This window comes from Ambystoma mexicanum, chromosome 6q (assembly GCF_040938575.1).
Source record: "Ambystoma mexicanum isolate Mex_15411 chromosome 6q, UKY_AmexF1_1, whole genome shotgun sequence".
Taxonomy (NCBI): domain Eukaryota; kingdom Metazoa; phylum Chordata; class Amphibia; order Caudata; family Ambystomatidae; genus Ambystoma; species Ambystoma mexicanum.
In genome coordinates this window covers 925453842-925470585 of record NC_090937.1, presented here as the reverse complement: position 1 = coordinate 925470585, position 16744 = coordinate 925453842, and positions in this window count along the sequence as shown.

The following is a 16744-nucleotide window of genomic DNA, read 5'->3' as shown; positions in this document are numbered from 1 at the left end:
AGAAGCACTGGCATTTTCCCATTCCCCACCAACAAACACCCAGCCTCTGAGCTCTTTCATGGTGCAGCTGGCAGAGCTCTGCTTGCTGATGGAGTCCAGGCAAGTATCAGAAGCAGGCAAGGTCATGATACAAAATAAGAGGTGGGAAAGAAGGAGCTCTCCCTGATCATGTTGGCAGACTAGCCCAGTAGATATCCCCTGCTTGCTCTGGACCCAGATGTCAGTGGGAAGAAGTTGCAATCTCACAGCCAGCACTGGAGGTCAACAGGGAATCTTGCTAGTAGGGAGCTGACAAAATGGAGGGGTGCCATGATTTTCCCTGCTTCTGCTAACAAACGTCTTCTGGAGCGCTTGGTTCTTTGATACTGCAACCGGCAGAGCTCCCCTTTATGATGCAGTGCTGGCCGGTACATACAGTGCACATTTACCATTAGACAATGGTGCCTCGATTACTCACCCATAATCTTCGTTATAAAGAATACAACTCTTCCTCATCCCAGTCTTAACAGTATGATTTGATTTTATATTTCTATCTCTTTCTAGGTTTTATTATTTGTCTTTGCTATGTATCACTGTTACCAATGTTCATGTTGTTATTGTTTTGATTGACTGTTGTTGCTATGTCCACATTTTGTATTCATAAGTTATTTGTACGACACAAACATACCTGTGGGTCAAGATATGGTTTAAACATTTTATGAATAAAAAACATATGAGCTCCGAATACCATATAATCGGACATATAGTGCTAGCCATTTAACTTGTAAATAGCGGCATGGCGATAATAGCATCCCATCACAAGGTAGGCGGACATGGCAATAGCGGCATGGAAAAGACCCCAAAACACCCTACCGGCATGGCGCTAATACCGGCATCGCGAACCACCCATTAAGAGACCTGAGCAGTGTGTCCACCTGCCACAGGTGGACACATCCAGCACAGGTGTAGGCGATGGAGACTGTGGCAGCACAAAAGGGCACACCACACCCCTTCCCACACAAAAATGCATCCAATACTGCCCACATTACATGGGCTGGAGGATATGATTGCAGTGCGGCAGCATCAACAACAGGCAGCACAGAGGAGACGCAGGAGGAGTATGAGTAGGAGTAGGGCAAGACAGGCGCCGCAAGCACCAGCAGGGCACCCAGAAATACCACAGAACCAGCAGGATGAGGACAAGAAAATTGCACATAGCCGTACCAGCGCTGTGATGGACCAGGCATCTGGCCTCTACAACACACAGCACCGGTCCCTAAGCGTGCCGGGCGAAGCCCTCCTGTATGGCCATGACAAAGTGCCGAAGACAACCATGGCATGTGTGATGCGGGACTAAATTTACATCAGACGGAATGTGCCTATGCCACCTGACATGCAAGCGCAAGATGAGGATGATGTGGATGGTGATGAGGATGGCCGAAAAGGCCCACAGGGACATGCAAGTGGCAATGTCCAGGAGGGATACGATGTGCGTCAGCATCTGATGTATCAGATTCCATGACATCCAAGGTATGACCATTATGCATAAAGATGGGTATTACTGCCTTGATACATGTGGTCAGTCCCACAAAGAATCATCTCCCCAATACAGTACACAAACACAATGATGAATACCAAGCCAGTGTAAAGTTATCAACAGCGTATTGTGAACAAAAGACAACAATAAGTGCATGGCCCCAACTGTGAAAACACCCCTACCCCCCTTCCCACACAACACTCCCAAAAACACCTCTACCCCCCTTCCCCCCTCCCCCCACAACACTCCCAAAAACACCCCTACCCCCCTCCCCCCACAACACTCCCATGTGACCCTCATGGTGTGAACGTGTCCTTCTCAACATGTTGCACCTAGTCCTTACCCTAATTGTCACTTCCTGCCCCGCCATTTGGTGGTTGTGATGTGGTGCGCCTCAGGTTGCGCAGAGACCGGCGTAGGGGACTAGTTTGCTGGGAACTCCCAGAGGAGGTGGTGGCCGGTTCATCCTGGGTTGTGAGTGGGCATCGGCGCTCAATTGTATATGCTATACGGTCCATGGCCTGCCTGAGTTGGCCCATTTCGTTGCAGATCCTGTCGGTGCATGCCTCCATGCCCTCCCTTGTCTGCTGTGCAAAAATACCGTGGTCCTCCCTCAGACGGCCTACCTCAGCCACATGCTGCCCTACTAGGCCAGTGATCTCCATCTGCCTCTGAATGATGGCTGTGAGGTCATGTTGCATGGTGGGTGCTGATGGGGTGGCTGATGCGCCTTGTTCCCTGGCACTGGCCTCAGGTGAGAATACCTGGGGGCTCCATGACCCTTCAAGGGTGGGGGTGGATGACCCTCCTTGGCTACCCAGACCTGTAGACAACCTCGGGCTTGCCAGTATGGAGCGTGTTGGTCTGGGGCTCTGGTTAGATCCACAATGCCAGGTGCCTCCTCTTCATCCGAAAGTGGGGCAGTGGCTGCTGCCTCACCCGTTGAACTTGTGGCAGCAGAGTGCATTCCCTCAATGCTGCCTTCACTTGCTGGGAGACACACTCCCGTGGGTGCCGCGACGGCAGCAGGCATGGCCTCTGGCTGTGTTGAACTGGTGCCCCTGCTGCCTTTGTCCCTCTGGTCATGGTCACTCCTCCTGGTTCCCCTTGAGGATGCGGCGGTGTCCCCTGTGGCATCTCTCCTGGCTTTTTTGCTGGATGTGGGAGCAGGTGTCGCAGTGCGTGGCTCATCAGTTTCTGTGTGTGATCCTGTAGGGGTGAGAAATGGGGATATTCATCATTCATGGGTCGACCTGCCTTATGCTGAATGATTACGTCATGATGCTCTATGCATTTGGGGCTCTTTAGTGTGGATGCAGGTAATGGGGATGTTGGGTGGGTCATGCATAAATGGATCTGGGTTGAACGGATATGTGGTGACGCATGCATGTCTGTTGGTGGCTGGATCCACGACATTCATATGGACACATGATTGGGGGGCCCATCACACTTCACTGTGCATTGTTGGATGCATACACTCACCTCCATCGGACGAAGTGGGCACGCCATGCTCCATTTCTCCTACTCCCTCTATGCATTCCACTCCGATTGTGGATGCACAGGTCTCTTCCCACTCACGGAGCTTAATAGGCGATTCGCTGCCTCCTCCTGTGCCTGTAGCCAGGTTGCGGTTTACAGCCAGGATGTTCCTCACACGTAGCCGGAGGTCGTCCCACCTCTTGCGGCAGTCATTAACTGTGCGGGTGGTGGTGCCTACCGCGCTGACCTTGGTGGCTACCTCTGCCCAGATGGCCTTCTTCTTCAGGACGGCCTCCCGCCGCATGTTGTTGCAGAAGACCACCTGTGCAATTGCCGCCAGTGTCTCAGTCAGCATTACAAGCTCCTCCTTGCAGAATTTCTCCTTGCATTGCCGCTCTGTAGATTTTTTCACGGCCTTGGGCATCTTTAGGCTGTCCTGGAAGGAGTTTTGTTCGGGTTTCCTGGTAAGGTGTCCTGGATGAGGAGGATGGCAATGGATTGTGTTTTTAAAGATGGCCGCCGTGCTCTTTCCCGTTCCTGTGCGATGATGCTATTTCCGGTTCCGCTAATGGCGATGACCGCTAATGGCGGTGACCGCTATTTGCATGTGGCGGCAGGTCGGAAGTGCTATCAGCGCTTTCGACAATGCCGTTAAGGGACTTTTTCTGGACTTTTGCGGCATGGCGGTATGGTCATTACCGGCATGGCGCTATGCTCGTGCCCGCAATCTTGTAATGACACGCAATTGGCGGCCTCTTGCGAGGGCGGACACGCTAATTGCGCCATGCCGGTAATTGCCAATTTTTACCGCACAACGTGTAATGAGGCCCATTGAGTTTTACACAAATTAGATCCTAAATAAGAAAGTACATTTCTACTTTACATTTGATTTTAAAATACAAATATTCATTTCATATACACATAAAAAGTGAATGTCCATGTCCTTCTCCCCTGTAGTCCGTACAAAGTCATTATTTCACCATGATTAAGCATAGCCTCGTTCTGTTTCCGTAGGCAGCCCCATAGGCGTTTACCCAATTGGACCAATTTACACCATACTGCCAGATCACAGATCAGATCCATTTCCAAATTATATGGAATTCTGACTTATTTAGATTATGCACTGGCTGCTTGTGTGTGGTTCTAATCTAGGAACCATCTCACAATTCAGTCTGTGTGGGTCAATAGTTCCTTGACAGTCAGCCTTACCCGATACAGGGCCACCTGGGAGGAAGTAGAGGTCGTATTTAGGCAACAGTCCCAAAAATATTTGGACTTAAAAGGCTTGTATCAATGGCCCAACCCGCCCAGGATGCACATGCATACAGGACCCAAATTCACGCACTCTGTAAGTACTTGTTTGGCTGTTTCCCTTTGTTGCTGGAGCCCACAAATGTGACAGTACCGTACCTTGATGCCCAAGCCGAGATGAGGTCCGTGGACAGCGAGCAGCAACAAAAATCATCTCAGTTCAGGGTCTGGACATAATAATAAATATGGCTGCGTCTTCCTCTATAGGTGTGTTACACTAGCTAATGCATCATAGCACTTTAGGTAAGCTTGGTGGGAATAGTTATTGTACCAGTACCAACTGTTGAGTTTTTTTTCCAAACGTGGATCTCATAGTACAGTGATGACTCACAGCCCCGAAGGTCGGTTGCCACCCAATCATTTTAAATAAGTCCTTGTTCAAGACTGCAAAGTTTTTGCCCTTTGCCACTGCCTCTTCAACACTATGTTCACCAAGAGTTGTCAACAACTTACACTTGGGGGTGGTCAGTGATTTTATGTACAGCCACCCTTTAGCTCTAAGTGCCATTACCCGTAGTGAAGTTAGATCCTATTCCAGGCGTACAAGGTGTATACGGCAAGTGGGGCGCAAACCTAATAGACTACGCCAGAAAAAGCCCTCTATCCGATCCAACCACGACAAGTCCTTTATTGCAAGAGCATCTAACCCATAAAGTGTTGCTGGGCAAAAGCATTGTTTATAAAGTATGATAATTCCTGCGAATAAGAACCGTGCCTGTTCTTTTACCACTTTCCGCATTTGATGGGTAAACTGTTTAGACTTTCGGATCTTGTCCGCGATTGCGTTGTCGTAACCTGATGTGCCTAACTCCAGTCCCAAGTACTAGTAAATTGCTATGTAGTTTATTGGGCCCAGGTCAGTGGATAGTTTCACTATATTAAACTTTTTATTTGCAATTAGCATAGTATACGTTTTATATAGGTTCATAGGCATCTGGTGTTCTGCCGCAAAGATTGATAATTCATTTAGCATCTTCTTCATACCTGTGATTGTCCAGTTGAACATTACTAAGTCGTCTGCGTATAGCATAGGGCTATCGGACAGCTACCCATCTTTGGCAGACAATTTGCACTACTCAATAAGCGTTGGCTAAAGTCGGCTATATACAAGTTAAACATCAGGGGAGCCAATACACATCCTTGCTTGACTCCTCTGTTGACTTGCACAGATGAAGAGAACACACCCTCATTGTGCAAACGAACTTGCACCCAATTCTCAGTATGCCGTTCTATAAGTATTTGTAACAGCCATTGTGGGCAGCTGAGCTTGCTGAGTTTAGCCCATTAAATGTTTCTATTAATTTGATTGAATACTGATTTATAGTCAACTCACGTGGCATATAGTGTTGGGCCGTTTTTGCTGCATGCACCCTGCATTAAGTAGCTTGCTATTTCTTCATTAGCCAATCCTCACTGCCTGGAGGAGGAAGCCGGGCCCCTCCACCAAGTCCCGCAACTAAGGTTCCTGTCTTTCCTGATACTGCATTGCATCGACTGGAGGCAGGCAGTGCAGAAGGCTTGAGTACTACTCTCTCTCCCATATTTCACTGGCGGACACTGCAGGAGCAGCATGTCTTGAGCACAAGGACATCATCAGAGCAAAGCCCTGCTGGGCTATGTTATGCTGATGAAGAATATTGAATTTAGAGGGAAAAAAGAGGAAATCGCTGCAAGTGCACCATGGGCACCTTTTTACTGCTGGAGTTCTCTCCATTACTCCTCCGTGATGCACGCTTGTGCTGATGGTGCTGTTGTGGGGGTATCATTTCAGCAGTAGCTACCTGGCCATTGAAAGATTAATAGAAATTGGGCCTCATTACGACTCAGGCGGTAAGGGTTTTACGGCGGCGTAAACAGCGCCGACCCTTACCGCCTGATTCCGAGGTCCCTTAGCGCCATGGAGCTTTTAACACCTGCTTTTAGCAGGTGTTAAAATCCATGGCGCTAAGGGACCTTGATGTTAATTACGCCACCGTAATTTACGGTGGCGTAATTAACGCCTTCCCCACTCCCATTATGCCCTATGGGGCAAAATGGGAATGGGGAAGGGAAAATGGGAAAATGGGGATTTACCGCCCCGCCAAGGTTGGAATGGGGCGGTAAATCCGCCAACCACCATGGCGTAAACATAGTTTACGCCATGGTGGTAAAGTCACGGCCCAGGCGGTAACTTACCGCCTGGGTCGTAATGAGGCCCATTGTATGCTCCAAAATGGCTGTTGCATCATAGTACTATGGAGTCACCCACAGCCAAGGCAGGTGCTCCCCTCGGAAATGGCCGCATTTTCGGTCGTCGCAGTGATCACATAGATCCCTTCCCTCTGATTGGCTGGCTATTTCATCATTAGCCAATCCTCACCACCGGCAGGCGGAAGCCGGCTCCCTCCACCCTGGTCCCGTAACTAAGGCACCTGTCTGTGTCTGTCCAGGCCGAGGAGGGCTAAGAGGGACCCCACCTTCTTTCCCCTTTTCACAAACTACAAAGTGGCCTCCCGATGTAGCCAGTACCCTAATGAACCTGAGCCCCTGCACCTCCATGCTCTCTGCAGATCGAGAAGGGTGTGATGACTAAACTTTCCACTGCCTCCTCCTCTAACAAACTCTGAACCAGATTCAAAATGTGCCTATCTCACTCTGTCTTCCTTGACTCACCCATCCTACCTCTTCTGCATTGCATTTTGATCCTTGTTTGATTTTCAAATCTTGCGGTGTGTGTTTTTAACATCTTGCACCCCACTTTTGCATTGCATTTTATGCCCCTTGTTTGATTTTCAAATCTAGGGGGGGGTGTTTTAGCATCCTGCAGCCCACTGTTGCATTGCATTTGTGCCCATTGTTTGATTTTTGAATCTAGGGGTGTATGTTTTTAACATCTTGCACCCCACTTTTGCTTTAAATTTTTGCCCCTTGTTTGATTTTCGAATCTATGGTGTGCATGTTTAACATCTTGCACCCCACTTTTGCATTGCATTTTGTGCCCCTTATTGATTTTCGAATCTAGGTGTGTATCTTTTTAACATCTTGCACCCCACTTTTGCATTGCATTTTGTGCCCCTTGTTTCATTTTAGAATCTAGGTATGTGTCTTTTTAACAATATGCACCACACTTTTTCATTGCATTTTGTGCCCCTCTTGTAACTACTCGGCAACTTGGTCACTTTGGGCTAGGACTGTGCAGTGCGCCACTCCTCCATCCTCAACTATCCTCTGCCACCCTGATGGCACTCACCATCTCTCCTATCTTCTGTAACTGCTACACTATCACCTACCCTCCCTTTCTTAAGAATTCTGGAAGAAAAAAGCACAAAAAAGACATCCTGACCTCCAACCCTGACCTACCAATCGCAGACACCTATGTCAGTGCAACTTCCAGACAGGTCTTCACTAATATCCTCTTCTGTATAGTCTACCCTGATCTATGGACTCCTCATCTCATCACTACTCTCTCTCTCCTTTCACATCCTCTCCCAATAATGGTGGCACCAACTGGGAAGTCCTCTTGGCGGGTTTCTCATCATCTCGATGTATCATTAATGTCTACCTCACTGGCACTATCCTTGTTAAGGGTCCTCAACCCAACCTCCTTCCCTTTGACTGGCACCTGCCAGCCCTCCTTAACTTCCTTTCCACATCTGCTTCTCCCCCACCAACTCTCTCTGTCCTTCCCCCTCCTACTGGTGTGCTACGCCCTTATACCACTCTTCGGAAAACCTTCAATGGTTCAACACTCGGCCGACATCTGTCTCCTTCTTAAAGACTATGACCTCAACATCCTTGCTCATACCGAGACGTGGTTCAATGCCAGCTCAGTCACTACTTTGACTCCCTTTGCCCCAATGGCCACAAGAGAATTTCCTTGCCCTGCCCTAACTGTGCTGGAGGTGTGGTTGCCTTGATTTCCCCTGAGTGGGTCCTTTCCTCCTTCATACCCAACCAGGCTTACTCTTCCTTTGAGAGCCTGGTTTGCAAGTTGGTCATCTCTCTCTCCTCCTCTTTGACCATTGCCGCTATCTCGAGGCCTCATGGCTCTACCACCTTCTTCCTCTCTGAATGTACTGATTACTGCTCCTCTCTCCTCTCAACCACCTCTAACCTCCTTCTCTTGGGTGATTTCAACATTCATCTGGACTCCTCTATCACAGCATTCACTAATTTCTGTTACCTTTGCACTTCATTATTCATCTCTGTGGGATGTTTCAACCCACTAGTCCAGGCCCTGCAACATTCCTGTGCATTGCTTGCATCAGGAACATCAGAATGTCTGCCGGAAAGCATGCTGCTCGCTAAAAATCACCCAAAAGCGTGCAGTAAAAATCCGAAAAATGGGCCGCCATCCACTTTTGCCTATCTCAGTGTTAACAAAGGAGACCACTGCCAAAACCCATCATTTGGCTGCCTACAAAGCAAGGCTTATTGCAAAAGAAACACAGAGCTGTGTGAAAATCCATTTTTCTTGGTTGTCAAATTTGCAAAAATCATGGCTAACTAACCACACAAAAGACCCAACCTCCTTGTTGGGTGTTAAACATCATTCTACTTCAAGAATCCACATAAATACAATGTCCATAGAAGTACACTTATCAGAAGAAAATCCACATTGAAGATTGCTTGCTTGGAAAAATATATCAAAAATGGGTGCAATGCCGTTACTCACCTCTGTCAGAAGCTGGCGATTTCTAAAACCGGTCATGTGTAAAGTTGGACATTGAACTCAAAGTATGCCAAAGAAAGACTTGCTATCAGAAGCCTAAGAGGTGGAGACAATTCAAAACTATATTTTATAAAGGCTTGAATTAAGAAATTGGTTGATGCAGTTGTTAAAAATGTAATTTATATTTTAGGACAAGACAATTTCAGACAATGTGTTTAAAAGTTAAAGTTTCCCATACTGGGCTTCAAACACATTCCACACCTCCTCCCAAACAAAGGAATCTGTTCCCCTGTGCTCTGCTGAGTATCTGACAGGCAAGTGTGAAAGGAAATGGGAGGGGACTCTGGCAGGTTGCTCTGAGTGTAGACAAAGGACTCCATTGAGCTGAATGAAAATTCTAATTCGGGTGTGACTGACATCAGCTGCCCTGGCAGGAAGAAGGCCATGTGACTCTCTGACTCAGCCAAGCTTGTAGGCGGGCCAGACTGGAAATGTGGATTGGAAACTAAAGTAACTGTATGTTTGGGAAAAGACTTATAAAATATTGTGCCGAACTGACAAAAATATGAAACTTAGAGATTATTAAAATGAAAAATTCACTCACAGTGAAAAACTAATTTGGAATCTGTGCGACATTCAGAGACTGAACCACAACATTTTAATATTGTAGCTATTGTGATTATGCTAGGAACATGAAAAATTACAGGAATATGCCCAGAGGGTATGTGCATGTATGTATAAAAAATTGTACAGATCCAAAAATGTGTAACTAACCAAAAGCGCGAACATTTTTCATTTATGAACCAAAACTCGTAGGAAGATAGGATTTGGACAGAAACATACCTTAGCCAATTTGTCATGTAATTATGTATTATTAACAAGTTGTGCATATTGAAAATACGTTTTTTGGGAAAAATAGATTTTCTGGGTAAAAGCAAAGGAGAGGTTCTTCCCTAGATTGTAAATGGCAGCATCACTCTGACACATCATGACACACTGTTCCTTTCTCAAATCAGGAGACAGGGAATTCTCTGACCGACCAGATCCTTAGAGGGTTGGGCATAGACAATCAGCCTCCCCACCCACTTTGGAAATGGATAAACAGGGACTGTTGAGGACCCACACACACAGACACTTTCACTCATAACTGATCCCCTGGTGAAGCACCCTGCAGGAAGATCCAGACTCCAGAACCTTGAAGCAGAGGCCTAACCCAAAAAGCTGAACCCTTTTCAGCAGGCCTTTAAAATCTAGCAACCTGATTTGAACCCCTAAACTTCCAAGGGGCTCAAATTCAACAGCCGGGCTGTGCTGTGTTGGCTATTTTTGGCCAAGAACCTTGCTAGAACCCAAGATCCAGATCAGTCCAGCAGAGCTGTAACCCAGAACCGGTCAGGTCCAATCCCAGGGGCCGTAAAGACCAGAGTGCCTTGCTGAGAGAGTCCAAGCGCCTGAGACCTGTCCGGTGGCGAGCAAAGTCCAGCCAAACCCTTGACCAGATCTTTGACGGGCCCATTCCATTCCAAAGCCATAGTTGTAAGTATTTAGTGTAGAACTGTCCATAGTCATCTCTTAGTTTAAAGTAATATTATTCAATCCATTTTAACCTATCCAGAGCTGCATTATAGAATCTTGTGTCCATCCTGAATTCTTCTCATTATATAGTGTGTGATAATTGTAGTGATAATCATCTTTGCGCTGATATTTTTCTGAAGAAAGTCAAGTGTCCTGGCGCACAAAAATCAGAGCGGAAGGCGCCCTGTTCTGGTGGTTGTCTCGTTGGGTATCTTGCACTTTCTTAGCACCTTAGTATAAATCCATCTTGGTTCCTAATCTTTAAAGCGCATCTTTCATTTTTGAAATCTTGACTCTTTTTTAAGAAAAATCTACCTTCACTAAAACCTCTGTAACTTTTGAACCGTACATTGAAGCTAACATCCCCAGCTTTCGACCGAACAAACCCATTTCCTTATAGTTGTTCCGTAATCGCGTTTCCCGCACGCGGAAAAGTTGCCACGAATTTGCACTTGGCTCAATTTCATTCCATGTAAAATAGCTATTTCTTGCTTCCAACTTCTGAATTTCATTTTCCATCTGCTAATCATTCTACCGTCATTGCTAGTGTTGACCTGAACCAATCCAAAGCCACTCTCACTAGTCCTGAATTCAATTTAGCGAATTAAAGTAATTTTTAGCATTTTTCCATACATTACTAAATCACATTTAAAAGCAATTGACTTGTTTTAAAATCATTACTGTTCTCTCTTAGCTTGCTGGGGGGAATCGGGATTGAAACTGCAATTGTTGATTGTTATTCCTGATACCTGTGTGCCCTCATTCCATCTCTTCATATTGCATATTTTCGGGGCAGTGAGTAATAACAGGGAGAAAGAGTGATTACATTGTCTTTGGTTGAATTCATATCAAGTTTATTTCTGTGTGCATTCTTTCCTATCATTGCATTTCCTTGAACCATACAAAGTATTCTCTGCTACATTATTCTTCCTATTCCTACTCCCAATTGATTTAAGAGATTGTTGATATTGTAATATTACCCATTGCTGATCATTGTTCATATTCATAAGTGTGATATTCAGATATTATTCATATTCATAAAAGTGTAATCTATATCTTGTTCAATTCTTCAAAGAAATCTTTTAATTTGTAAAACAAGCCTACTTCTTGGCTCAGTGAGGCCAGGGGGATTCAAAGAGAGGGGCGTTATATAAGGGTACATCATCCAGAATTAAAAGAACTTTTGACATAAAAATATATAAATAAGGGTTTCCATTGGGCATCCCATACTAGGCATTGACTTAGTTGGAGTGCTGGATTGAAATCACTTACAGATCCATTATCCCTTCTGGTACCCACTTGGCTGCACACACTCTGGACACCTTCATCCACTCTGATCTTTCACTCTCCTCCCCATTAATCATCCCTCTCTCCTGGTCAGACCACTCTCTCCTCTCATCTCACCTGGGTCTCCTCGGCCCTCCCAACCTCGTTCACGAACATCTGTCCAATGAAACGAATGTCAGCTGCTGCCTTCACATCCACCTTCACCCTTCCCCTCTCCCTCCACCCCAGACTCTACCACTGACTCTGCTCTCAGAACCACTCCTCTGGCCATTACTAACACTCTGGATATTCTTGCCCCAGTAATGAGGATCCGCCTGAAACCTGCCTCTAAGCGTAACACCTGGTATGACTCTGAACTTGCAGCACTAAAACGCAAGTGCAGAGCTGCAGAATGCAAGTGGCAGACCTCTGGCTCATCCTCTGACAAACTGGCCTGTTGCCTACTCCAAGCACAATACAGACCTTCCATCCGTGCAAAGAAAAGGGCCCACATCCAGGCGCGGGTCTTTGGTGTATTGAACAACATGGTGGAACTCTTAAAAATGTGCAGGGAGCTAGCCAACCCTTCCGCAGTCTCATCCTCATCCCTCCAAAGCCCTCGGCAACCCATTGGCCACACAGTTTACTACTAAAACGCTGGACATCCTGGGCACCCTTGCTTCCCTCTACCCCTCCCCTCCTCCACTCCCTTTCCCCCTATGGCCTCCCACACTCCTTCTTCCTCTCTCTCCTCCTTCTCCCCTGTCAGACCTGATGAGGTCACCAGAGTTGTCCGCTCCATGAAGGTTTCCCTTACTCCTTCAGAACCATTAAGGACAACATTGACTTCCTCGCCCCTGCACTTGCTGATTTCTGCAACCACTCTTTTGCCACTGGATATTTCCCCTCCTGCCTCAAGCACTCTCTTTTGCACACCCTCCTGAGAAAACCTTCTGCAGACCCCACTTGTCCAGCCGACTACCGCACTATTTCAATCACCCCCTTCCTCGGTAAACCCCTGGAGAAACTGGCCTTCACCCAACTTACTTCACACACTGAACTTGTCGGCAGTCTCCACAATCATCAATCTGGATTCCAAGCATCCAGAGGCATGGAAACTGCTCTTCTGAACACCTGTGAAGAGCTGCTTGTATCTCTGGATTCTAACTCTTGATCTCTCTTCTGCCTTTGACACGGTCAACTACTTAATTCTCATAAAACAGCTCCATGATACCCCTCATATCTCGGAGCAGGCACTGGACTGGCTGACTTCCTTCCTAAGTGACCACCCATCCCCGGTTATTCTGGGCACCTTCTCCTCCCCTTCCTCTTTCTCCACCTGTTGTGTTCCCTAGGGATCCAACCTCTCCCCCTGGCTCTTTAACACTTACCTTTCTCCACTGGCACTCCTCATTTACACCTCCTCCCCTAACTTCCAGTACTATGCAGATGAAACACAACTCTTCTTCAAACTTCCTGCTGATCCACTTACTTCTTCCATCATCCCAGACTGCTTATCTGCCATCCAGTCCTGGTGCACTTTCAACAATCTCTGCCTCAATGTCAGCAAGATTAAGATCCTCCCTATTGGACCCCTGCTCCCTCTTTCTTCCCTTCACTCTGGCCCATTCTACTTCATCTGAAGTCAGAAACCTTTGAGTCATCTTCGACTCCTCTCTCTCTCCTTCCTCCCTCACATTCAGGATATTGCCAGGAAATCCCACTTCTCAAAGGAATTCTCCCTTTTCTCACTTTCCCCCAGAAGCGCAATGTTACTATGGCTCTGGTTCTCTTTAAGCTAGACTACTGCAATAGCCTTCTCTTGAATCTACCCTCTTACTCCCTACGATCCCTCCAGCTAATCCAGAATAGGGCAGCAAGACTTATCCTTGGTCTCAAGCCCAGGAACCGCATCTATCCTGCCTTAAAAACTCTCCATCATCTCCCAGTTACTGCAAGGATCAAATTCAAATCACTCTGCATCACCCATAAGGCTTTCTGGGGCCAGTGACCACGCTATCTGCAACTTGCTCTTACTAAATACTCTCCCTCTAGACCTTGGTGGCTACTTTGACCCACTCAGCAGTACTCCCATCCATAACAAAGTTGCACTTCAGCAGAAGCAGCAAAATGGCTGCGCTGGCTACTGTGAGCACCATTGCCTCATGGCAAAACTGCGTTTGGCAACAACAAAAAGATGGCTGCACCATCTTGCCAAGGACACATGGGGCAGGATGGAACAAGGGGGCACACTGAGAAAGCCTGCCATTATGTTCTGACATGTACCAAACAAAGGGAGTGAAAAAGCAGTGATGCTTTGCTGCAAGCCAAAGTTCCCATTTAAAAAAGGGAAATATTTTCAGTTAAACCTGATGCCGTTTTGATGCTCTTTTCCTCTGATTCCTCATCAAACTATTGTTATTAATAAGGCCCTGCCATGCCCATTCATATCCCCACTGTGCTTCAGCAGAAAAGAGCCTTATTCCTGAATGACAGACTGTGCCAGCCAAACCTGAGAAAATCAACAAAAGCTTTCCTTCAGCTACACGCGCAATGCTTACATGTTGCTACAAAATGTCAAAAATCATTGCTTGAAAAAGAAATCATAGTTTTCTGTGCACATGTCAATTTCAGGAGACCTTTGCCTTGTACAGACTGTTGTGTAAAATAGCTGGCTACAGCTACAGAACAACATTGGGAAGTAGATGGAAGAGAAATCCCAGTAACATTTACACACGAAAGTGATAATTTCTAGGTTGGAAAACCTTGACTGACCAGGACAAAGAAGCTTCACATACTAATCAGACCTGGGTGTGGGCTGAGCCATCTTACAGTGGAACTTTCAGGACACAGATGTGTGAAGTGAAAAATCACACCTAATCTTGACTTCTACAGGAAGCTTCAAAGGAAATCTCTGTGACAACCCTGAATTGAGGGGGTAGCTTGGAAGCTATGCCCGTATATGGGGAACAATACTGAACATTTGTTTCAAAAGACTGTTTTATAAATAAAACTTGTAAGATTTTTATCTTTGCAACCAGACTTTGCAGAAATGTAAAAAATTAACAGCTTTAATGTAATTTCGTGGGGTTTCATTTAAGACGTCATTGACTTCACTGACACATGGGGAATAGAAATGGCAGAGAATGGGTATTATAAGAAAAGTATCCATGATGCCATTGTGAATCTTAATACTTACATGCCTAATGATAATCCACACCCATGTATAAAGTTATGGAATTTTAGGCTGAAGAATTCTCACTAAAAACGGGCGAAACAATGTCTTACGGATTGCAGAGATGGACTGGTATGGTCTGCATAAAATATGTAACCGGCTTAAATAATTTGTTAAGATGTTTCAACTGTACAAATGGGTCTTATATGGCAAAACTGGATTTTAGCTAAAGTAACTGTGTGAGGTTTTGAGCATTGTAAAACTCACATCATAAATCTGACATCCTGCCCTTGAAATCCAACCAGATGACAGTGAGGTGGGGACTATCACCCCTGACCAATCCAGTTGTTTAGAGGGGTGCTTAGCTAAGTCTGCCCTACCATATACTTCTATGATGTCACTATGCATTATAAATAAGAGTCCCTGACAAGACTCCAGGAACTCTCTCCTGAATTTCCTGCAGCTGCATTCCTGATCTGCTCCATTCATCTTGCTGATCCCAGATTTCCCTACGAGGCCAAAGCATTGCTGACCCTACTCCAGCAAGGCCAGAGCATAGCTGATTTTCACCCAGTAAGGCTTTTGATCCAGAAAAACCCACTGAATCCCATTAAAAAGGGGAAAGCTGTGGTACCTTAAGCATCCAGAAACCGGACCAGCTTCTTGCCACTACCTGCATGCCGGCTGACCCTTAGCATCGGGCGACCAGACCTTGCCCACCTGTCTTTTGCCAGGAGAGTCCACATCCGGTGACCAGAATCTTTTGTGACCAGAACCTGTTGACTCACAAAATCCCTAGACTTAAACGTGGACTGAGAGTATATATCTCCACCCCATAGAAACACATAGCCTACCTTATTGGGACCTTTTTGTCTCTATGCTACTCTCTAAGCAATCCTATCTTAACCTGGTAACTTGTTAAAACTGTTAGAATTCTCTGTGCACCCTGTCCTTGACTTTCTGAGTACTAGCGCCATTTCTCTATTAATTCTGTCTTTCATAGATCATAAAGAAAGATTGGGTATGAGTGCACACCTCAAAATTAATAGTGGTTATTAAATGTTTTAGAATTATGTTCAGTTAATTTTAGGTGCGGGGGAGGAACTGGAGTCATGGCACAAAACCCCAAACATAAAACGAAAGAAGAAAAGGATTCAGCCTAGGAATCCTCCCGTCCCCTACACACTTTCAAATGTTTGGATCAAGTCCAATACTGTTATTTTCATGCATCAATAGAATGTCACAGAGTAATTCTTAATAATGTAGAAAAGATGTCGATAGACAAATTTATAAAAAGAAATTATTTATATCACAAATGATGTGGTTCAATACTTTCAAGGTAAAATTTACAACATAGAGAAGCACAAATGGCATCCAAGGATCACATCAAGGTTGAAAACAAAAGTTATTATGAAAATCCCACAGAATTCTGAACACCCTGCTAATTTTTTGTATATCTGTATATCATTGTACCCTTGAGCAGCACTGTATTAGACTAGACAAATTATCAAATAAGAAATAACTGCGTAACAGAGTTTCTTCACCTAATGAGACCTTGTATTACTATAAGTTTATGTGAATATTATGCACACATCATGAATCAGTACAATTAACCATCTTTGAAGAAATGCTTTTATTTTAACAAGCAAACTGATTGAATGTTTTTCTTTATGTTAAGAATCCAATTCGGGCCATAGGAAGAAGAGGAAAGAATCCTCGAAACGCTTCGACAAAAAAACTCTATTTTCATAATAACTTTTGTTTTCATAGA